This window comes from Phoca vitulina, unplaced genomic scaffold, assembly GCF_004348235.1.
Source record: "Phoca vitulina isolate PV1807 unplaced genomic scaffold, GSC_HSeal_1.0 scaffold2, whole genome shotgun sequence".
Classification (NCBI taxonomy): Eukaryota; Metazoa; Chordata; class Mammalia; order Carnivora; family Phocidae; genus Phoca; species Phoca vitulina.
Genome location: NW_022589705.1, coordinates 74,503,341 through 74,525,715, shown reverse-complemented (window position 1 = coordinate 74,525,715; position 22,375 = coordinate 74,503,341). Strand labels below are relative to the sequence as shown.

Genomic DNA, 22,375 nt, shown 5'->3' with positions numbered 1-22,375 from the left:
TGTTTCTTTCTCCTCAATTCTTAATTGTAATTTTTCTAGAAAGAGCATTTTACTTAGGCTTTTTTGAAAACGTATTTACGTAAAGGTATAGAAAGTATTTTTTTAATTTTTTCTGTATACTAAGTTTCCTCGACAATTTCTGTATACATGCTTTCTTGCTTGATTAGCCAACCGGTGGTTTATTTACTTGTTTTTCATACACATTCTTAGATTTATTTATCAATCCTACTTTTTAAAAATATTATGGTTGATTTTAACATAAAAAATACAAAGAGCATACCAAGTAACATTTAATCCTATAAATCCTAATATTTTACTATGCTCCAGATTTTTATTTCAGAAATATTACAGAGCAAGATGAAGCTCCCTTGCAAATCTTTTACTGATAGCATTCCTCTTCTATTTTCCCCAGAAGCAATGATTATTTGTTGTGCTTCTTTCCATGCATGTTTAATTTTATACTTAAAAGATAGCCTTGTTTCATATTTATAAACTATATAAAACTCTAAGTTGCATTGTACATACCTTTCGGTAATTTTTTTTTCACTCAATGTTTTTGAAATTTATACATGGATTTCTAGTTTATTAATTTTAGCTGCTGAATAATACCCCATTGTATGAATATACATGTTCATTCTTTCTCTATTTAAATGGACATTTTATACTCTTTGATTTTGCACTTTTATAATACTCCAGTGAACATTTGTATATGTGGTATGCATTTGCACATTCAACAAATACTTTTGAGCAAGTACTATATACTAGACGCTATTCTAACTGTGGAGACCCAGCAGAGAATAAAATAAGGCCCTGACTCCCAATGAAATTTAGCTTTCTAATGTGGTGATCCAAGATAGATACTAGAAGAGGTTGCTCACCAGTTCTTTATGTAGATAGATGATAATACAGAAAAGAATATAGGCTGCACTAGGATAAAAGATGAGACTTTGGAAGCTGTGGCCAGTAAAGGCCTTACCCAACCACCAATCCCTGACATACCGGTTGGGAAGGTCTGCTGTAGGGTACTTACCTAGAAGTAGACTTGATGGTTAAAGGCTGTGTTCATCTTCTACTTTAATTAAACCTCAGTTTAATTAAATTAATTTTTTCTTTCCCACCATTATCTGAGTGTCTCTCTTGTTCCACACATCCTTACCAACATTTGGTATTATCATTTTACTCTTTTTTTTTTAATTCATTGATTTCTGCTTTACCTTTTTTTAAAAAAGAAAACAAGGGGCGCCTGGATGGCTCAGTTGTTAAGCATCTGCCTTCGGTTCAGGTCATGATCCCAGAGTCCTGGGATTGAACCCCGCATTGGGCTCCCTGCTCCGCGGAAAGCCTGCTTCTCCCTCTCCCACTCCCCCTCTTGTGTTCCTGCTCTCTCTCTCTCTCTGTCAAATAAATCTTATTTAAAAAAATACTTAAAAAATTTTTAAAAAAAGCAAAATAGAAGGCGGTTAGTTAACCACTAGTATTGGATGCTTCTTGCGTGTATTTTCATTCTTTTCAATTTTGTAATGAAAGTGCTTAGTGCTGTGAACTGTCCTCGGAAGTCACCTTTGTCTACCATGTGTTTTTCTCATTTTCATTATTTTCTAGCTGTTTGCAGTTGTAGTTTCTATATTGTCATGGAACCAGGAATTAATTTCAAGAGGTTGGGGTTTTTTTACTTTTTAAATATTCAAATATTTTGTTTTTTACTTTTTTTCCTATAAAGACAGTAACATAAGTCCTAGACCTGAAAAAGAAAACTACAGTAATTAAAACGGCTATTTTGGTTGAATACCTACTATGTAATGTAGTACTTTGTTCAGTGCTTTACATACAATATTTCATTTAGATCTCTCAACAACCTATCTTTTTACACAGGAAACAAAGACAAAAAGGTTATGGATCACAGAGTAAATGGTGAATGTAGGATTTGTGTCCAGGCAGTGTGACTCCAAAGCCCATGCTCTCAATCACAGTGCTCTACTAACTCTTATACAAACTATTATCAGAAATATTCCCAAATAAAAGAGTAACTACCAGAAGGGCATTAAAGAATGGAAGATCACAGAAATAGCAGTATAGTTTTTTAATTTCCCCAAATCCACTGAAGCAGAAATCCATGCACAACATCTATAACAAATCTTGGTGACAATGTATCCCCATGGTCCCAAAATAAGATTAGGTAGTGACAAACTCAAAGGCAATCCATAGACCTGAATGGTATTGGCTATCTGTTCAGAAAGCCATGGAGGAAAAGCAGTGGGGCATCTGATACCCTTTGAGAATTAAGAAATCTCCCAAATAAACAGGTTTCCACTAGAAAGCATGGCAGGCTAATTAGGAAACAGTAGCCCAAAAAGAAGGTCCCTACAGATGTCAGCTGGTGAATTTGAGGAGACTGTGCTAAGTTCTGAAGATGATAGAGTAGTCTAGGTCCTTATGAACTCTGTTTTTTTTGTTTTGTTTTGGTCCTTAGGAACTTTTGAAACTAACAAATACAAGCTTTATTCCCAAACAGCTCAATTAAGGAGAAACTGCTGGCTGTAGACAACAATTTTATTAGGACAGGGATAGTAGGGACAGAGGAAAGACAATGTACAGATTGAAATGAAGGAGAGAATCAGAGGAAGCAGAATCTCAATATGAGGTAATTTTGTGAAAATAATAGAATTTCATGAGTCTTGAGGCCAGCAAAGTTATTTTTGTCCTTTTTACTTCCCTAAAAGTACAGGAAAATGTATTTCACATAGAAGTGAACAACAGAATTGTAGAATTTAATACAAAAATAGAGAACAGAGTTATCCTTATAAAACCTAAAAATTGTTTTAATCCAAGCTATAAGAATTTAAGAAAGCTATGAAAGCTATAAACAAATTAGAAAAGCTCAGATAAGTGGATGAAAGATTTTAAAAGATCAGTGACAATTCAGCAAAGCATTAGAAATTAAAGGGAAAAAAATCACTTTAAAACTGAAAACTCAGGTGCTTGGGTGGCTCAGTCGGTTAAGTGTCCGATTTGATTTCGGCTCAGGGTTGTGAGTTCAGGCCCTGTGCTGGGCTCCACTGTGGGCATGGAGCCTACTTAAAAAAAAAACAAAAAAAAAACTAGAAGGGACTCCAAAGTCAATAAGACACAATTGATAATCCCTAAGAAAAAGAGAATGGAAGGGAAGAAAATGTTTTCCATCAAAACAAGAGACTTTAGGGTGCCTGGGTGGTTCAGTCAGTTAAGCATCTGCCTTCAGCTCAGGTCACGATCCCAGGATCCTGGGATCGAGTCCTGCATTGGGCTCCCGGCTCAGCAGGGAGACTGCTTCTCTCTCTGCCTTTGCCTCTCCTCTCTGCTCATGCTCGCTCTCTCTCTCAAAGAAATAAAATCTTTAAAAAAAAAAAAAGACTTTAAAAGGATTCAAGAGAAAGTTATCAAATATAGAAGACTTGATATCCATATAAAAGGAATCTTCAAAGAAGAAATTGAGCCAATGGAAAAGAATATTAAAAATACACAGTAATCCAAAGCAATTGAAAAGGACAAATACTAAAAACTGTATGCCAGTTATTTAGATTTTGTCTCAGCTCCACACCCACCATTCTGTCTCTGGTGATGATAAAGCTGGACATCCAAACCACAGCAGTTCTCCTCTAGCTGGATCTGTGTTAGCCTCTACCAATAGGGGGCACTAGAGGACAGCTGCAAGCATGAGGGAGAAAGAATCTGTTCCTGCTTCCTGGGCTGTATGTCTGCTTGTGGCTGTGAGCATCATTCCAGCAATGCTACATCATTCTGGAAGCACCACCTCCTTCCCTAGCAGGACCTCATTCCAGTTGCAATTTTCACAACACTTACAGAACCACTTTAATCATGCCCCTCCTGTGAGACACCAGCACGCCCTCTTCAGGGCTCTGGGTCTTAAGCCCAAGCTCAAACCAGCACCAGCATCCTTCCTCAGATGTCTGACTCAGCTCCATGAGGTCCCTCTAAATTTTAACTCCTATCTCCTTTATTTTGTTCTCTCATCCCTGAGAATCTAAGCTGCTACTTCTATGACATTTTGGTGTTTTCTTTTTATTCTTTCAGTAACCTACTTAGCTCTATGCTTAGTTAATTTGTTTTCATATTCCATCTGCTCAAATAACTAATATGGCTTCTCTGTCCTTACTGGACCCTGGCCAATACACTGTAATTCAAGGGAGCTTGCCTGAAATTAGAAAGACTTTATGTATTGGGGCCCATGGGTGGCTCAGTCTTGGTTTCAGCTCAGGATCATGGGATCAAGCCCCGAGTTGGGCTCTGTGCTCAGTGGGGAGTCAGCTTAAGATTCTCTCTCTCTCTCTCTCTCTATCCTTCTGCCCCTCCTCCCACTCACGTGCTCGCTTGCTCTCTCTCAAATAAATCTTTAAAGAAAGAAAGGCTGTGTACTGAAAAGATAAACTGTGTGCCTAAGAATGTGACCCAGAATAGTCATGGCCAAAAATACTTTTAATGTTTAAAGAAAAAAATTCCTTTGAGAATCCAGGCCAAAAAGCCAAGACACTTATAAGGGAAGGTAAATCTGATTATTTTCATAGTTTTTTCATAATGACATTCTATGCCAGAAGACAATGAAGTAACAAACTTACTCAGGATTTTATAACCAACGAAATTGACTTTTTAAAAAATTTTTTATTTTTTAGATTTTTTTTTAAAGATTTATTTATTTGAGAGAGAGAGAGAGATAACATGAGAGGGGGCAGGGTCAGAGGGAGAAGCAGACTCCCTGCTGAGCAGGGAGCCCGATGCGGGACTCGATTATGGGACTCCAGATCATGACCTGAGTTAAAGGCAGTCGCTTAACCAACTGAGCCATCCAGTTGCCCTGTTTTTTAGATTTTTTATTTATTTATTTGAGAGAGAGAGAGCACACAAGCAGGGGGAGTGACAGGCAGAGGGAGGAGCAGGCTCCCCGCTGAGCAAGGAGCCCGATGAGGTACTCCATCCCAGGACCCTGGGATCATGACCTGAGCCAAAGGCAGATGCTTAACCAACTAAGCCACCTTAGGTGCCCTGAAATTGACTTTTTAAAAAAATTTTATTTGAGAGAGAAAGAGGGAAAGCACAAGCAAGAAGAGGGAGAGAAGCAGACTCTCCACTGAGCAGGGAGCCCAATGCAGGGCTCAGTCCCAGGACCCTGGGATCATGACCTGAGCCAAAGGCAGACGCTTAACTGACTGAGCCACCCAGGCGCCCCACAAAATTGACTTTCAAGTATCAAAACCACAGGCAAACTATCGTCAATATGCAAACTCATGGAACCTTGTTTCCATGATCCCTGGACCTAAGGAATCTACTAGAGAATGTGGTTCAGATAACTAGATTGATTGGAGGGGCATTAACATGAGGAGTGATAGTTTTACAAGTATCAAGAAGGAATAATAAAATTAGAATATCACTCTTTTGAATTAATAGATCTAGGCGGTGATCATCCATGACTGCTACTGTCATTAAAGGAAGCCAGGCATTATATACTTCCCAATGGACATCAGCACCAGCTGAGCAGTGCATCCCCTCAGAGGTCTGAATTTCAATTCCACAGGATTCTTCCAGGCTTTTAAGGATTAATAACTCCAACCTCTTCTCTCCCCCCCCCCACCCCCCAGCCAAGTGCTAACAGTTAGAGGTGGTAGAAGCTACCAGGAATTGCTGCTTCTAGAACACCTTAGTGCTCTCTTTGTGCCTTCTTAGCTCAATGATTCAAATAACTCATGTGGTTTCAGTCTCCTGGCTGATAGAGAACCATCCATGAAGTAATCTTGCCAAAATAATTCAATCTTTAATTTCATCAAGACCCTAGATCTAATACTCTGGTTTCTCTTCAGATTGAATGAATCTTTTGCCTTAAAAATAAATAAATAAATAAATAAATAAATAAATAAATAAATAAAACCTAGATCTAACTGCTCATTTCTGGAAAGACGGGGTCAGAGAAACATATTAAACATCATTGGGATATAACAAGCAAAACCCAAATCCTGGGAGACTGTACAGAATAAACAATAGTTTAACAAAAACTTGCAAGGAAAAAGCAAGATATGACAGAAGATTCTATAACTTTAAAAGAGAAATAGGAGTCTGGCGCCTGGGTGGCTCAGTTGGCTAAGCGACTGCCTTCGGCTCAGGTCATGAGCCTCGAGTCCCAGGATCGAGTCCCACATCGGGCTCCCTGCTCAGCGGGGAGTCTGCTTCTCCCTCTGACCTTCCCCCATCTCATGCTCGCTCTCTCTCACACATAAATAAATAAAATCTTTAAAAAAGAGAGACAGAGAGAGGTAGGAGGCATGTCAACAAATTGCAGTATGTGAAACTCACTTGGATCCCACTTAAAATAAATGTGAACACTGGATATTTGATAATATTAAAGAATTGTTCATTATGAGGGTATAATAGTGACATTGTGCTTATGTGTTTTTTAAAAAGTCACTGCCTCTTAGTGAATGAAATTATATGAAATCTGGGACTTCAAAATACTTTGGTGGAGGAGGAGGATGTAGGGTTGAGATGAAACAAAATTGGCCATGATTTCCTAGTTGTGGAATCTAGGTGATATGTACATAGGGACTCACTGTATTGTTACTCAACTTTTGTATGTGAAGTTTTCTATAATGAATATTTTTTAATTTTTTAAAAAGATTTTTATTTATTTATTTGACAGAGAGAGAGAGCACAAGCAGGCAGAGTAGCAGGGAGAGGGAGAGGGAGAAGCAGACTCCCTGCCGAGCAGGGAGCCCGACGCAGGGCTCGATTCCAGGACCCTGGGATCATGACCGGAGCCGAAGGCAGTTGCTTAACCAACTGAGCCACCCAGGTGCCCCTATAATGAAAAATTTTTTAAATGATAAACCCACTGGAGTTTATGCCAGGAATGTAAAGGTGTTTCAATATTAGAAAACTTTTGGGCTGCCAAGGTGGCTCAATCGTTGAGCGTCAACCTTCGACTCAGGTCATGATCTCAGGGTCCTGGGATCAAGCCCCGCATCGGGCTCCCTGCTCGGCAGGAAGCCTGCTTCTCCCTCTTCCACTCCCCCTGCTTGTGTTCCTGCTCTCGCTATCTCTCTGTCAAATAAATAAAATCTTTTAAAAAAATATTAGAAAACTTACTAATGAAAGACAACAAAGTAATATATCAAGTTAAGAAAGTAGTATCAATAAATACTATAAAATTGTTTATAAGGCATTAACATTTGTACCTGATTTTATTTTTTATTTTTTTAAGTAGGCTACACACCCAGCATGGAGCCTAGTGTGGGACTTGAACTCAAGACCCTGAGATCAAGACCTGAGCTGAGGTCAAGAGTCAGACATTTAACCGACTGAACTACCCAGATGCCCCTTGTACCTGATTTTAAAACATAGGTAAAATTGGAATAAAAAGTTATTTCTTTAACAAAATATAGGTAATATTAGTATTAATATATGGATAGACCCAGCCAATAATTACAATATTAGGAGCACTGCTCCCAAAAATATCAGAAATCTACCAACTATCAATCTTATGTAATATTTTTAAATTAGACTATATTTAAGTAATTGTAGATTCATATTAAGTTGTAGGAAATAATAGAGATCACACATATCTTTCACCCAATTTTCCCCTATGGTAACATCTTGCATAACTATAATACAGTATATCACAATGGGAAATCAAACACTGACACAATCTATCTTATTTAGGTGTACCAGTTTTACATGTACTTGTGTGTATGCAATATTATCATGTATAGATTCTTGTAGTCACCACTATAATCAAGATACAAAACAGTTCGATCAATACAACAATCTCGTATGACACTTTTATAAATATATCCACCTTCCACTCTCCCTTTTCCTCTCCCCAACCATTGACAACTACTAACCTATTAACCATCTCTATAATTTTGTCATTTCAAGAATGATTGTAATCATACAGTATGTAGCCTTTGGGGTTGGCTTTTTTCATTTGGCATAATATCCTTAAAATCTGTCCAAGTTTGTTCCTATTTATCCCTGAGTAGCATTATTAATGTACCACAGTTTGTTTAACAGTCCATGCATTGAAGGACATTTGGATTTTTTCCTGTTTTGGATTACTAGAAATAAAGCCACTAAGAACATTTGTATACATGTTTTTGTGTGAGCATAAGTTTTCTTTTTTTTTTTTGCAAGTTTAATAAATCACATGATTTATTTATGGAATTTCTACCTCAGGTTGTGGTTTAAAAGACATTATATATGTGTGATATGAAGAGAATGATGTACAATCAAAATGAATCTTGTTAAATCTCTCTTCTGTGGACTTTCTCCATCTTCCTGCTTAGCAATAAAAGGCATTTTTAGGTTTATGTAAACATTTGTTACAATTGCCCTCTTAACAAAAAATTAGTCTATAAATAGCACTAGGCATTTAGTAATAATTCATAGGCCAGTAAGTTCAGTTGTGCAGTTGTGAAATGTAATGTGAAGGACTTTGAAACCTTAAGACTGGGTGATCTGCAGTGTTTCCAGCATGTCTTTGACTGCCTTAAGAGAGTATTTGGTTTCCTTCTTACTTCAGCCTGCAAACTGATGAGCTCTATTTATTTGACTAGCTGCCCAACTAGTATATTTCATGTTGTCTTTTTTTGTTTTTGCACTTGCTTTTGGATTAGAAGAAGTATGACTTGCTGACATGTAAAGCCCAAAGCTCTCATATTTCTGTTGTTCAGTTTCAGGGCCTGTGCAAAATACTTTCTTGAAAAATTTGAAGTTTTCAAGTCCACCTTGGGTATATTTAACTTCAGCATATTGCTGACAGTGTAAGTGGTTGTGTGGATTGGTCATCATTAGCTCCTCTAAACAAAAGGTTGCTTTAGCATAGTCATGTTCATTGATATAAAGTTCTGCAAGTTCATGCCAGGGTTCTTGGTCCCCAACAAATTGTTCCAAATACTCATTCAGTTCCCAAATGACCTCCACATTTTTTCCCTGGGCTTTTGAAATGGCAATCTTACGCTTTATTACAGCAGTGTTATTTGGATCTTCTTGTAAAATTCTATCATATAGTTGTATAGCATCATCGTATCTTTCCGTGGCTTCAAATCTCATGCCAGTTAGTCTCTGGACTCTGTGACTGCCAGGGAACTGTCTTCTCAACTCCTGAAGACAAAACAATGCCAAATCATCTCGACCATAGTCTAGGGCTGCAATCATCACTGGCTCATATATGATCCAAATATCATCTCCAAGCTTAGAAGCATATTCATTAATTAATTCCTCTCCAACTTCCATAATTTGCTCAGTTTCGTGAGTTTTCTTCTCTCCATTTTCTTTTTATCTTGCATTTCTTCCCAAGTGACATCATAGAGCTCTGAGACCTTCGACATCATCTCAGAACCTGGAGGCAGGGAATAAGTTTTCATTTTTCTAGTCTAAATGCCCAAGAGTACAATTGCTGTGTTGTATGGTAATTACACAATTGGTTTTATAAGAAACTGCCAAACTTGGGGCACCTGGGTGGCTCAGTCGGTTAAGTGTCTGCCTTCAGCCCAGGTCATGATCTCAGGTCCTGGGATCAAGCCTCGTATCAGGCTCCCTGCTCAGCAGGGAGTCTGCTTCTCCCTCTATCCCTCCCCTCTGCTCATGATCTCTCTCATGCTCTCTCTCTCTCTCTCTCTCTCAAATAAATAAAATTTTTAAAAATAAATTAAATAAAAATAAAAAAAGAAACTGCCAAACTTTTCCAGAGTGACTATACCATTTTATAGTCCCACCAGCAATGTATGAGCGATCCAGTTTCTCTGCATCCTCAGCAGCATTTGGTGTTGTCACGACTTTGTTTTTAGCTATTCTGGTAGATGTGTAATTCTATCTCGTTTTAATTTGCATATCCCTGAGGGTAATGATATTGAAAACATTTGCATGTGGATATTTGTCATGTGTATATTTTCTTTGATGAAATGTCTGTTCATTCTCTTGCCTGTTTTCAAATATGATTGTTTTTATTGTAGAACTTTGAGAATTCTTTATATATGCTACATATTTGTCCTTAATTTTTCCATTTATGGATTGTGCTTTTGGTGTCACAACTAAGTGCTCTTTACCAGGCCATAGATCCCAAAGATTTTCTCCTACGTTTTTGTTTTTAAAAGTTTTATACTTTTACATTTTACATTTAAGTTTGTGAAATATTTTGAGATAACATTTGTATTTAGGTCAGAATTCTTTTTTTTTCCCTTATGGATATCCAATTGCTCCAGCATCGTTTTTTGAAAGGCTAGCCTTCCTCCACTGAACTTCTTTTACATCTTTGTCAAAAAAAATCAGTTAGGCACAGACACTCAGCAAACTAGAAATAGAAGGGAACTTCCTTAACATGACAAAAAGCATTTATTAAAAAAAAAAAACACACAAGCACACACACAGCTAACATTACACTCAATGGAAAGCTTAAGAGCTTTCCCCTTAAATTCAGAAACAAGGTAAAAATGCCCACTTTCACCGCTACTACTCAAGAGTCCTAGACAGAGCAATTAGGCAAGGGGTGGGGGGAGGAAGGAAGGAAAATGAAAGAGAAAGAAAGAGAGGGAGAGCGACGGAGGGAGGAAAGGAGGGAGAGAGAGAAAAATCCATTTTGTGTTTGAGAAATTGTAGATGGTACCGTTTTTCATTTTGGTTTCTACATTTTCATTTCATTTCATTGTTCATATGAAGAAATACTATTGGGTTTTGTGTATTTATTTTATATCCTGCAAACTTGCTGAACTCACTTTGTTCTAGGAGGTTTTCTTGGTAAAAATCTCTGAGATTTTCTACATAGACCTTGTCATCTGCAAATAAGGACAATTTATTCATTTCTAACTGGTATGTCTTTTCTTTCTTTTTCAATCTATTCTGGAGGTATAAACTTTTAAAATACTAGACAATATTATCAAATAAGAGCAGAAAAATATTTATTGAGCATACCCAATATGTGCCAGATAGCTACTGGGAATTTATCCTTGAACAGAATAAAATACCACCTCACATGGAGCTTGCATTCTAGTGGGAGGTGATAAACCATAACTAAGCAAATAGGTCAAATATATACTGACTTTGAAAGTGTTAGATAATGTGTAGAAAAGAGAAAGATTTACTGGAGTCATCTTTGAGAGGAGAGGGGATCTAGTTCACAAATGGAGGAGTTGGCCACAGCTAGAAATATGGATCGTTCATCCGTTGTGATAGAAGAAAAGGAATATACAGGCATAGATGTAGGTAGGTCAGGAGATAGGACTGTAGAAGCTTGTGGAACTTCTTTTCTGAGTGCTTCTGTTTTCTCAGTGAAATAAGAAGCAAGGTTATCTGCTGAAAATGAAGACAAAAGAAAAGGCACTAGACATTTGAAGAAAGAGGATATGACATGAAATAGATTTTAATGGATTAAAGAAAAAGTATGTGATTGCTGGGCAGCAAAGAGGGATCCCTAGAGATTAAGAAACAGAATTTAAAGAGAGCAGTCAATATGTATGGATTAGATGGAGAGTTGGATTTGAGATGATTTTGATTTTTGCCAAATGAATTCAATTAATCAAAAATGGGGCAGAGGAATTAGGATATTTGCAATTCCAACTTACAATTATCAGTATTAAGTACCATTTTATTTATTTATTTTTTAAGATTTAATTACTCATTTCAGAGAGAGCATGCAAGAGTGCTCTGGTTGGGGTAGGGGCAGGAGAGGGAGAGAGAATCTCAAGCAGAATCCCCACTGAGCGTGGAGCCCAACGGGGGCCTCGATCTCAGGACCCCAAGATCATGACCTGAGCTGAATTCAAGAGTCAGCCACTTAACCGACTGAGTCACCCAGGTGCCCTTTAAGTACCATTTTGTTGAGTGCTTACCATCTACTGGGAACATTAAAAAGGAGAAAAATAAAAAGTAAGTTTTTTATTTACATGACCTCATCCGTTCTTACATTATTTCTAGGAAATGGTGTTGACTCTTATTGTACTCCCTGTTTACACAGACCAGATTTTCTAGGAAGATGGGAAGGGAAGTGAATAAGCTGGAAATGGTTTTCTAGATTATTTTAAATATAAATGGTTTAAACTCTCCAACAAAAAGACAGAGACTGGCAGAATGGCTTTTTCTCTTTTAATACATTTTTTAAAAAGACTTATTAATTTATTTTTGAGAGAGAGAGCACAAGTGGGAGGGGGAGGGAGAGAGGAAGAGAGAATCCCAAGCAGACTCTGTTCTGAGTGTGGAGCCAACATGGGGTTCAGTCTCACGATCCTGAGATCACAACCTGAGCTGAAACCAAGAGTTAGATGCTTAACCAACTGTGGAACCCTGGTGCCCCAGAATGGCTTTTTTTCTTTCCCTAAGATTTTATTTATTTATTTATTTGAGAGAGAGAGAGCAAGGGGAAGAGCAGAGGGAGAGAGACAAGCAGACTCCACACTGAGCACAGAGCCCAATGTGGGGCTCAATCCCATGACTCTGAGACCATGACCTGAGCCAAAATCAAGAGTTGGATGTTTAACTGACTGAGCCACCTAGGCACCCTGGCAGAATGGCTTTTTTAAAAATATGCAACAATATGCTGTCTAAAAAAACTTATTAGATTCAAAGACACAGGTTGAAAGTGGAAAAATGGAAAAATATATTCTATGCAAATAGCAACAAAATCAGAACAGTAGTGGCTATACAATATCAGACAGAATAGAGTTTAAATGACTCTTTTTTTTTTTTTTAAGATTTTATTTATTTATTTGACAGAGAGAGACACAGCAAAAGAGGGAACACAAGCAGGGGGAGTGGGAGAGGGAGAAGCAGGCTTCCCGCCGAGGAGGGAGCCCGATGTGGGACTCGATCCCAGGACCCTGGGATCATGACCTGAGCTGAAGGCAGACGCTTAATGACTGAGCCACCCAGGTGCCCCTAAATGACTCTTGATCTAGGGGGTCATGAGTTCAAGCCCTACATTGGGTGTAGAGCTTCACTTTAAAAAAATAATAATAAATAAAAATTAAAAATTCTTAAATTTAAAAAAAAGAAAGGTTACAAGAAACAAGTACATATATTAATGGAAATGTCAAATACAGCAAGCAGATAATAACAACTGTAAACATTTATGCACATAATGACAACATAAAAATACTTATGAAGCAAAAATTGACAAAATTAAAGGGAGAAATGGTTCTACAATAACAGATGGGAACTTCAATATCCTAATGGATCTCCATAATGGATATAACAACCACACAGAAGATAAGAAATAGAGGATTTGAACAACACAGTAAGTCAGAACTATATTTAATAGACATACACAGAACACTTTACCCAACAAAAAAATACACATTTTTCTCAAGTACATGTTTTCCAGAACAGACCATGTGTTAGGCCACAATTAAGACTCAGCTGATTTGGGGCGCCTGGTGGCTCAGTCAGTTAAGCATCTGCCTTTGGTTCAGGTCATGATCCCAGGGTCCTGGGATCAAGTCCCACACTGGGTTCTCTGTTCAGCGGGGAGCCTGCTTCTCCCTTGGCCTGCCACTCCCCCTGCTTGTGCTCTCTCTCTCTCTCTGATAAATAAATAAAATCTTTCTAAAAAAATTTTAAAAAAGGAATCTTCTCTGACCATAATGAGATGAAGTTAGAAATCAGCAACAGAGGGGGAACCTGGGTGGCTCAGTTGGTTAAGTGTCTGACTCTTGATTTCAGCCCAGGTCATGATTTCAGGGTTGTGAGAATGAGCCCTATGTTGGGCTCCACACTGTGAGGCCTGCTTAAGACTTCTCTCTCTCTCCTCCCTCTCCCTCTGCTCTCTCTCCCCCTCTCTTAAAAAGAAAAAAGTCAATAACAGGGAAAACTGGAACATGCATAAAACTACAACAATCAAAACAGCATGGTACTAGCATAAAGACAGACATATAGAAGAATGAGATAGAACAGAGACTCCAAAAATAAGCCTTCACATTTATGATCAAATGATTTGCAACAAGATTCCCAAAACCATTCAAAGGGAAAAAAATAGTCTTTTCTTTAAATGGTACTGGGAAAACTGGATATACACATACAAAAGAATGAAGTTGGACTCTTACCTAACATTACAAATAAAAATTAACATAAAATGGATCAGACCTACAGGTAAGACCTAAAACTATAAAACTTAGAAGAAAACATAGGGCACAGCTTCATGACATTGGATTTGGCAATGACTTCTTGGATATGACCCCAAATGCATAGGCAAAAAAAGAAATAGAGGGGCTCTTGGCTGTCAGTAGAGCACGCAATCCTTAATCTTGAGGTCATGAGTTCAAGCCCCACACTGAGTGTAAAGATTACTTAAAAAATAAAATATTAAAAAAGAAACAAATAGACAAATTTAATGAAAATTTTTAAATCTTGTGCATCAAAAGACTTCAACAGGATAAAATGGCAACTCACAGAGAATATTTGCAATTAATATATATAATAAGAGATTAATATTAGAATATAGAGAACTCCTAAAACGACAACAAAAAATGAGATTCAAGAATGGTCAAAGGTTTTGAATAGACATTTTTCCAAAGAAGATAAATAAATAGCTGATAAACACATCGAAAGATGCTCAATACCACCAAATCATTAGGGAAATGAACATCAAAACTGCAGTGATGGGGCGCCTGGCTGGCTCAGTCAGTAGAGCATGTGACTTTTTTTTTTTTTAAGATTTTATTTATTTATTTGCGAGAGAGAGAATGAGAGAGAGCACAAGAGGGGGGAGGGTCAGAGGGAGAAGCAGACTTCCTGCTAAGCAGGGAGCCCGATGTGGGACTCGATCCCGGGACTCCAGGATCATGACCTGAGCCGAAGGCATTCGCTTAACCAACTGAGCCACCCAGGTGCCCGAGCATGTGACTCTTGATCTCCAGGTCATGAGTTCAAGCCCCACGTTGTGTGTAGATCCTACTTGAAAGAAAGAAAGGAAAGAAAGAGAAAGAAAGAAAGAAAGAGAGGAAGGAAGGAAGGAAGGAAGGAAAGAAAACTGCAATGAAACTACCTCACACCCATTAGGATGTCTATTGAAAAAAACAAAAAAAAAAGAGAAATTAACAAGTTTTGGCAAGGATGTGTACAAATTGGAATCTTTATGCACTGTTGGTGGGAATGTGAAATGGTATATCCTCTATGGAAATGGTATGGTTGTTCCTCAAAAAGTTAAAAGTAGAATTTCTATATGGTCCAGGAATTCCATTTCTGGGTATGCACACAGAAGAACTAAAAGCAGGGTCTTGAAGATGTACCTTTACACTCATGTTTATAGCTAAAACATGGAAGCACCAAAGTGTCCATCAATAGATGAATAGATAAGCAAAATGTGGTGTACATATACAATGAAATATTATTAGCCTTAAAGGGAGGAAATTCTGACACATGCTACAACATAGATGAAACTTGAGGACATTGTGCTAAGTGAAATAAGCCAGTCACTAAAAAACAAATATTGTATGATTCCATTTATGTGAGGTACTCAGAGTAGTCATAATTATAGAGACAGAAAGTGGAATGGTAGTTATAAGGGTCTGGGAAAGTAGGGAATGGGGAGTTATTGTTTAATGGGTAGTATCAGTTTTGACTTGAAAAGAGATGGATGCTGGTGATGGTTGTACAACAATATGAAGGCCTTAAAACTACTGAACTATACACTTAAAAATGGTTAGGATAAGGGCACCTGAGTAGCTCAGTTGGGGGAGCATGCAACTCCTGATCTTGGGGTCATGAGTTCAAGCCCCACGTTGTGTGTGGAGCCTACTTTAAAAAAAAAAAAAAAAAGGTTAACATAATAGATTTTATGTTATGTGTGTTTTACCACAATAAAAAGATTGGGAAAAATTGGGGAGAAAGAGGGAGTTGGACAACAGAAAGCCTATAGGCAACAAAAAAATAATAATAACCTGATAAAGATATCAGATTAAGCAATTGTCCTGAAAAGCAAGAGGAAGCATAAAGAAATGGAAGTAGTGAAAGAAAGTTGAGATATGAAGAATAGAAGTAGAAATAACCTCTGTATAAAATGTATTCCAGAAAGGGGTGGGGGGAAATAATTTTCCAAAACAGCACTACAATCAAGCAGTTCTTTTCTAAAAAATAGTATTACATGTGTAATATATACCTGTATGCACAGAAAGAGAGCACTCATGATAAAGTAAATGGAGTAAATGTTATCAATAGTTGACACTGAGTAAATGATGATATATGGATGTTCTTTGTATTATTCTTATTCCAACTTTTTGTAAGGTTCAAATTAAGTACAGATTTTTTTTTAAAGATTTTATTTATTTATTTGACAGAGAGAGACAGCGAGAGAGGGAACACAAGCAGGGGGAGTGGGAGAGGGAGAAGCAGGCTTCCCGCCAAGCAGGGAGCCCGATGTGGGGCTTGATCCCAGGACCCTGAGATCACGACCCGAGCCGAAGGCAGACGCTTAACCGACTGAGCCACCCAGGCGCCCCTTAAGTACAGATTTTTAAAAAATGTTTTAAATTTCCCAGATTAGAGAAAGGGATATATAAATGCTAAAAAGGGTGGATTAAAAATGCCTAACAAGATAGACTTTAGGGACGCCTGGGTGGCTCAGTCAGTTAAGCGTCTGCCTTCGGCTCAGGTCGTGATCCCGGGGTCCTGGGATTGAGTCCCGCGTCGGGCTCCCTGCTCGGCGGGAAGCCTGCTTCTCCCTCTGCCTGCCACTCCCCCTGCTTGTGCTTGCTCTCTCTCTCTCTCTCTCTCTGACAAATAAATAAAATCTTTAAAAAAAAAATAGACTTTAAAAGTCTTTCCCACATCTACTACAAGACTGAAGACTCTTCAATCAGACTATCAACATTCCAGAAAATGTCAACATTACTCTGAAAGGACACACAGTTATTGTGCAGGTCCCCAGAAGAATCCTATGGAGGGACTTCAATCACATCAATGTAGAACTCAATCTCCTTGGAAAGAAAAAGAAGAAACTCTGACAAATTCTGGGGAAATACGAACTGTCTGCTATTCCCATGATCTTCATTAACAGAACATGATCCATGGGTATCACACTGAGCTTCCATTACAAAATCAGATTGTGTATGCCTATTTCCCTATTAAGCTTATTATTCAGGAGAACCAGTCTTTTCTTGAAATCTGAGATTTCTTGGGTGAAAAATATATCCGCAGGTGTCATATGAGGCCAGGTGTTCCTTGTTCAGTATCTCAAGCCCAGAAAGATGACTTAATTCTTGAAGGAAAGGACACTGAACTTCTATCAAATTCAGCTTCTTTGATTCAGCAAGCCACAACAGTTGAAAACAAGGATGTCAGAAAAATATTTTATGGTATCTACGTCTCTGAAAAAAGAACAGTTCAGTAGTTAGCTACAGAAACAACATGACGCCAAAAGAATCCTAAGACCTGTTTTGATAGGTAAAATTTGGGACCTCCCATTACAAAACACTTAGATCCTATAATATACACATACTTTAAATACACAAAAATCAACTCAAAATGGATTTAAGACTTGAAAGTAAAACCTGAAGTGATAAAACTCCTTGAAGAAAACATAGGTGGTAAGCTCTTTGACATTGGTCTTGGCAATTTTTTTTTTTATTTGACACCAAAAGCAAAGGCAACAAAATACAACAGACATGATGAGATGTCTCATAATGACAAAAAATGAGAAGTGAAGTATAGATTGAAAATGTCTAACATAATCTAACCAAAGTCTCAAAAAGGGAAAAATCAGAGAATGAAGGAGAGCCAATACTAGAAGAGATAATGGCTGATAACCTATTGGAATTGTTAAAACTATAAATTAAGAGATACAAATATATATCAAGAAGGATGATAAAAAGACACCTACATCTGGAGTGCTTGGGTGGCTCAGTTGGTTAAATGACTCTTGATTTCGGCTCAGGTCATGATCTCAGGGTTGTGGGGTCAAGCCCCGCATGGGGCTCTGTACTGAGCGTGGAGCCTGCTTGAGATTCTCTCCCTCTCCCTCTGTCCCTACCCCCATCACTCTCACTCTCTCTCTAAAAAGAAAAAAAGAAAAAAGAAGCCTACATCTGAGCTATAGTGTCATACAGAATAAAAAGACAAAAAAAGACCAGAAAGAAAAAGATCAGGTACAAAGGAATGACACATTGATAGCAGATTTCTCCATGACAACAATGGACAGAGGACAAATGGAATACTATTTTTAAGCACCAAGAGAAAATTATTATCAACCCAAATTTCTGTATCCAGAGAATCTACTTTTTTTAATAATGGCAAGATAAACATTTTTTCAGAAAAATCAAAGAGAGGGGCGCCTGGGTGGCTCAGTCGTTAAGCGTTTGCCTTCGGCTCAGGTCATGATCCCAGGGTCCTGGGATTGAGCCCCGCATCAGGCTCCCTGCTCTGCCGGAAGCCTGCTTCTCCCTCTCCCACTCCCCCTGCTTGTGTTCCCTCTCTCGCTGTGTCTCTCTCTGTCAAATAAATAAATAAAATCTTTAAAAAAAAAGAAAAAGAAAAATCAAAGAGTTCATCACTGAGAGGTCTTCACTAAAGAAATTACTAAGGAGGGGCACCTGGGTGGCTCAGTTAAGCATCTGCCTTCAGCTCTGGTTATAATCCCAGGGTCCTGGGATTAAGCCCCGCATAGGGCTCTCTGCTCAGCGGGGAGTCTGCTTCTCCCTCTCCATCTGCCCTCCCCCACCCACCCCACTCATGCTCTCTCTCATTCTCACTCCCTCTCTCAAGTAAAATCTTTTTTAAAAAAAAAAATAGAAATTACTAATGAATATACCTCAGGAAAAAGGAAAAGAATAATTTCAAAAAAATTCTGAGATGCAAGTAATAATGATAAACAAAGAAATTGGTAAATATGCAAGTATATTTAAACAAATACTATCATTAATAATTTCTAATTCCTGTGTTTAAAAAAAGTAAGACTAGACAGCAATACTATGTAATTGAGAGGGGGCGATCAGGTTACAAAAGTGTCCTAGGTCCATGGTTTTATTCCAGGACTGGGTTAAAATATTGACTAGCTTTATACTCTAAGTGTGCATATTAATACATCAGGGAAAACTACTAAAATAATAAGAGTATATAACTTACAAACCAGCTGAAGAAGAAAAAAATGGAATAAAAAAACAAAAAATCATTGCAAAGGAAAAATAAGGCAAAAAACAGAGGGAGGAAAGATATTTTTAAGTAAACAAATTTATGTGAAAAGTAAACTGGCATAAACATCCGAATATATTAATATTACAATAATTCTAAATAAATTCAACTTGCCCATTAAAAGAGACTGTCATAGTGGATCGGGTCAGAATGGCTAAAATTAACAACTCGGGAAACAACAGATATTGGCGAGGATGTGGAGAAAGGGGAGCCCTCTTACACTGTTGGTTGGAATGCAAACTGGTAGAGCCATTCTGGAAAACAGTATGGAGGTTCCTCAAAAAGTTAAAAATAGAACTGCCTTATGACCCACCAATTGCACTTGTTTGCACTTGTTTGTCCAAAGAATACAAACATAGTGATGCGAAGGGGCACATGCACCCCGATGTTTATAGCAGCAATGTTCACAATAGCCAAATTATGGAAAGAGCCCAGATGTCCATCAATGGATGAATGGATAACTAAGATGTGATATATATATATATACAATGGAATATTACTCAGCCATCAGAAAGAATGAAATCTTGTCATTTGTAATGATGTGGTTGGAACTAGAGTGTATTATGCCAAGGAAAGTAAGTCAGTTGGAGAAAGACAAATACCATATGATTTCACTCATATGTGGAATTAAAGAAACAAAACTGATGAACATAGGGGAAGGGATGGGAAAATAAAATAAGATAAAAAAGGAGATGGAGACAAACAATAAGAAACTTAACTATAGAGAACAAATAAGTTTGCTGGAGGGAAAGTCAGTGGGGCCTGGGGTAATTGGGTGATGGGCATTAAGGAGGGCACTTGATATAATGAGCACTGGGGGTTATATGCAACTGATGAATCACTAAAATCTACCCCAAAATTAATAATACAGTATATGTTAACTAACTTGAATTTAAATTTTTAAAAAGGGAGAGAGACTGTCATAGTGGATATAAAAAACAAATTTAGCTATATTCTGTTCAGAAGAGACATGTCTAAAACAAAGATCAAAACAGGTTGAACTCAAAAAAATGGAAAAGGATACAGCTAACCAACACAATCTAAAAGTTGCCATAGTGGGGCACCTGGGTGGCTCGTCAGCTGAGCATCCAACTCTTGATTTTGGCTCAGGTCATGATCTCAGGATCCTGGGATCAAGCCCTGCATCAGGCTCCATGCTCAGTGTAGAGTCAGCTTGGGATTCTCTCTCTCCCTCTCCTTCTGCCCCTACCCTCCACTTGCGCGCTCGCTCTCTAAAATAAATAAATAAAAAATTTAGGGCGCCTGGGTGGCTCAGTTGGTTAAGCGACTGCCTTCGGCTCAGGTCATGATCCTGGAGTCCCGGGATCGAGTCCCGCATCGGGCTACCTGCTCAGCAGGGAGTCTGCTTCTCCCTCTCCCGCTTCCCGCTCTTGTGCTCTTTCTCTCTCTCACTCTCTCTCTCAAATAAATAAATAAAATCTTTAAAAAATAATAATAATAAAAAAATAAAAAATAAAATAAAAAATAAAAAATTTAAAGTAAGAACTGCCATACTACATTAATATCCTAAAAATAGGCTTTATGACAAAACAAAAAAAACAAAAAAACAGAAAAGATAATCATAAATTCAGGGGCCCCTGGGTGGCGCAGTCGGTTAAGCCTCTGACTCTTGTTTTCTGCTCAGGTCATGATCTCAAGGTCGAGAGATCAAGCCCGGCAATGGGATCCGAGAGCAGCAAAGAGTCTGCTAAAGTTTCTCCCTCTCCCTCTGCCACTCCCCATGGGCTCACTCTCGCTCTAAAATAAATAAATAAATCTTTTAAAAAATGATCATAAATTCAGTGTATCAGAGAGAACAATTCTTGGGGCACCTGGGTGGCTCAGTCGTTAAGCATCTGGCTTCGGCTCAGGTCATGGTCCCAGGGTCCTGGGATCAAGCCCCACATCCGGGCTTCCTGCTCGGCGGGAAGCCTGCTTCTCCCTCTCCCACTCCCCCTGCTTGTGTTTCTGCCCTTGCTATCTCTCTCTCTCTCTGTCAAATAAATAAAATCTTTAAAAAAAAAAAAAGAAAGAAAGAACAATTCTTTTTTTAATTTAAATTCAATCAATTAACATATAATGTATTATTGGTTTCAGAGGTAGAGGTCAGTGATTCATCAGTCTTATATAATACCCAGTGCTCATTACATCACGTGCTCTCCTTAATGTCCATCTCCCAGTTACCCCATCCAGAAAGAACAATTCTAAACTTACACATTCCAAACAATATAGCCTTAAAATATTTGAAGCAAAAACATACATTTGCTGGAAGAAATTAACAAATCCACCATTATACTTAGAAAATTAAACACATATCTCAATTACAGATAAAAAGAACAGGGACACCTGGGTGACTCAGTCAGTTGAGTGACGGATCTTGGTTTCCGCTCGGGTCATGATCTCAGGGTCGTAAGAACAAGCCCCTGTCAGGCTCAGCACTCAGTGGGGAGTCTGCTTGAGATTCTCTCCCTTTCCCCCTTCCTCTGCCCCTGTAGAAAAACACGGTAAGTAAAATTAGGAACCGGATAAACGAGTAACAGCAGTTTAGATAAGCCCTAGAGAAAATTAGTGTATTGAAAAGTAGATCAGAAGAAACCATGCTGAAGAAAGCACAGAAAAATAGAGATAAAAATTCAAGGGAAAGGCAACCACAGAATGGGAGAAAATATTTGCAAATCATATCTAATAAAGGTCTATTATCCAGAATATGTAAAGAATTCTTGAAGCATCTGGCTAGCTCAGTTGGAAGAGCATGTGACTATTGATCTTGGGGTCATGAGTTCAAGCCCCATGTTGGGTGTCAAGATAACATTATCTAAATAAATAAAAACTTAAAAAAAAAAGAATTCTTAAAACTCAACAACAAAGAGACAGTCCAGTTTTAAAATGAGCAAAGGAGAGGTGCCTGGGTGGCTCAATCGGTTAGGCGTCTGCCTTCTCCTCAGGTCATGATCCCAGGGTCCTGGGATTGAGCCCCGCATTGGGCTCTCTGCTCACAGGGAGTCTGCTTTTCCCTCTCCCTCTGCCTGCCTCTCTGCCTACTTGTGCTCTCTTTCTCTGTCAAATAAATAAATAAAATCTTAAAAATAAATAAATAAATAAAATGAGCAAAGGATTTGAGGGGCGCCTGGTGGCTCAGTCGGTTAAGCATCTGACTTTGGCTCAGGTCATGACCTTGGGGTCCTGGGATCGAGCCCCGCATCAGGCTCCCCGTTCGGCAGGGAGT

General features: G+C 38.3%; 2 pseudogenes; one reads left to right on the top strand and one right to left on the bottom strand.

The window, feature by feature from the left end:
- Positions 1 to 8,481: 8,481 nt before the first annotated feature.
- On the bottom strand, positions 8,482 to 9,368 carry LOC116640494 (annotated as a pseudogene).
- Positions 9,369 to 14,098: 4,730 nt separating this feature from the next.
- Positions 14,099 to 17,353, top strand: LOC116638773 (annotated as a pseudogene).
- The last annotated feature ends 5,022 nt before the right edge of the window (positions 17,354 to 22,375 follow it).